General features: G+C 56.0%; 1 protein-coding gene across 1 annotated transcript in view; it reads left to right on the top strand.

Annotated features, from left to right (window-relative positions):
* The window catches only part of LOC102752104 (immunoglobulin lambda-like polypeptide 5), a 21,162-nt gene that overhangs the window by 17,828 nt on the left and 673 nt on the right, over positions 1-2,661 (top strand). The gene's annotated exons all lie outside the window — the stretch shown is intronic.

Below are 2,661 nucleotides of genomic sequence, written 5' to 3' on the forward strand. Positions count from 1 at the left end.
GAGTGAGTGTTTTCCAGGGGCCCTGAGGAGGAATCAGGGAGAAATGGTGAGGGTCCCAGGAGGGCACGGTGGGCTACAGATGGAAATATTGGGAAGGAAATCATGGAGCCAAGGCTGAGGTCATTGGGAACAGACACTGAACTGCCCTGTCCGTCATGGAGCCCAATGGGAGAGCCATCGCCAGGCGAGGGGCTCATGGTTGGCCCATCAGCTCGGAGTCAGGGAAAGCTTGGAGCAGTGCCTCCCATGGGGCGTTGGTCAAACTCTGCCAATGCACGTGAGCTAAGGAAAGGCACTGACTAGTCCTGCAGCAGAGAAACAGTTAAATATCATGGAGCCTGACAATTCCCCCATCATGTTCATTCCTCCTACCAACTCAGGGAGCCTGGACCCCCTTCAAGGCATGGCTACTGGTGCTAGGAACATGGGGTGAGGATGAGGCACAAGAAAACTCAGTTTATGTTCTAATGGGCCTGAGTCAAGTTCAGGCTCAAGGTGACCCTAGCAGGGGGCATGGACCTCCATTATGAGAGTCTCAACACCTGAAGTCAGATGAGGGTGAGATTGTTTATGGCTGGTTTAAGGTAGGAGCAGGTGTTGCCAGACTGCACCAGAAAGGTGTGAGGGGCATGGGAGTTGACCTTGATGGAATAGAAAGGGCACAGTCCTGGGCACCAATTGGGCATCCTGTGATGTCCCAGGGACGGAGTATCAACTGGAGTTCAGGAGCCAAGTAAGAGCAGGTCAGTCCAGCTCAGAACAGGCAGAGTGTGGCCTGTGGGGTACAGCAAGGTCAGGCCTCACCAGTGACACAGCATCCCCACGCCACTCCCCGCCCCCCCCCCAGGCCCCTTGCACAAGAAAGGCGTGCGGGTCATGGGAGTTGACCTTGATGGAATAGAAAGGGCACAGTCCTGGGCACCAATTGGGCATCCTGTGATGTCCCAGGAAGGGCATATCAACTGGAATTCAGGAGCCGAGTAAGAGCAGGTCAGACCAGCTCAGAGCAGGCAGAGTGTGGCCTGTGGGGTACAGCAAAGTCAGGCCTCGCTGGGGACACAGCACCCCCACCATTCCCCCTCCAGTTTGCAGGATGGTGGTCTGGTCTCCGCCGTCCTCCCACGGTAACAATGGCCACTGAGTGGCTTGGGAAACTCTAGCAGGTGAATGCATCTGCCGTGTGAAAGCACCACGGGTTCCTCAAGTGATGACAACAATGGGTCTGCAAATGATGGCCATTCATCCATTGGGAGCCTCTTTGGGAGGCTTCTGTGGGTCCCGACACGACCCCAGGGGATCTCTATGGTTCCTGGTGACAAGGAGCCAGCATGCTGTAGCTCCCCTGGTGCCTATAGCCCTAGGCTATGGAACCTCACTCACAGTGCAATAGATGCCCTCCAAACTCATCCCAATCCCAGGAGACCACAGTACAAGCAGCCTATCAGCCACCAAGTTGCTGTGGGAGAATTGCTTCCAACAGTCCTGATGCTGTACAACTCGCTGTGTCATCCATCCACCCTACAATCTGCTGAGAGGGTGGCGGGGGGACAGTGTGCGCCCCTGGCAGAGCAGACAGCAGCCGGGGGCAGTGGCCCAGGCTTCCTCCAGCACAGCTGCAGGTGGGGGCACAGGGGTGGGGCAGGGCCACCCAGAGAGAGGTTTTTGTATGAGCTTGTATCACAGTGTTGGGTGTTCGGCGGAGGGACCCAGCTGACCGTCCTAGGTGAGTCTCTCCTTCCCCCTCCTTTGCTGCTCTCCCAGAGGATTGGGCCATTTTCTGTGAGTTCTGCTCTCTCTGGGTCCTGTCTCAGCCTGTGGCCAAGCTTTCTCCTCAGGATCCCAGCCCTTGGGAACCTGAGCTCTATGGGTCCCTGGTCTTACTGTTCTATTTGGTCACTCTCAGCCGTTCACCTCTGATCCCGGAGACAGAGGAATGGTCAGGGTGCCCTGTGTGTGGATTCTTCCATCTGTCTCTGAGGGTCATGCTGGATTCTAGATGGGCTCTGTTCTGTCTTCCTCTGTTAAGTTCCTGTGGGACAAGGTTATTTCAGGGGGTCATTGGTGGCCCCCGTCTAATGAAAGAGAGGATAAGGAGCACTGAGGGGGTAACCTTGTGAAAATTTTAGGGTGACCCAGGACCCTCTAGAGGATAGAGACACTCAGGTCAGAGATTCAGGGCAGGTCTCAGGGACTGTGGACTCATGAACAGGGGCCAGGAATGGTGCTGGGGTGCAGGGCTCCGCGGGGCTGCATGGAGCTGGCATGCGGAGTCCTGACCAGCCTGGCACCAGGGAAAACTGCAGGAGGAAGGACACAGGGGGGAGGAGAAGGTGCTGGAGGAAGGCCATGGAAGGACAGGTGTGAGGACAAGGGGGCCTTTGGTCTCTGCAGGAGGAACATCTTACGAGGAATCACAGAATCTATGGCATGAAAGCTCTAGTGATCGGACCAATTTGTGGCGTTGCCATTGACTGTAGAATGAGAGAGACCCAAAGACAAACAGACAGATATTTTGTTCATCAGAAAAAGCTGCCACCCAGTTTGGACAGGGAGCAGGAGACATAGATGTGGGGAAGAAACTGAGCCCTTGGGCCGATGCTCCAAAGCCCCCAGCACAGAGGATCAGGTCAGAGGTGCCCACAGATGGACCCAGCAGGAGGT

The sequence above is a fragment of the Myotis davidii genome, unplaced genomic scaffold (assembly GCF_000327345.1).
Source record: "Myotis davidii unplaced genomic scaffold, ASM32734v1 scaffold2343, whole genome shotgun sequence".
Classification (NCBI taxonomy): domain Eukaryota; kingdom Metazoa; phylum Chordata; class Mammalia; order Chiroptera; family Vespertilionidae; genus Myotis; species Myotis davidii.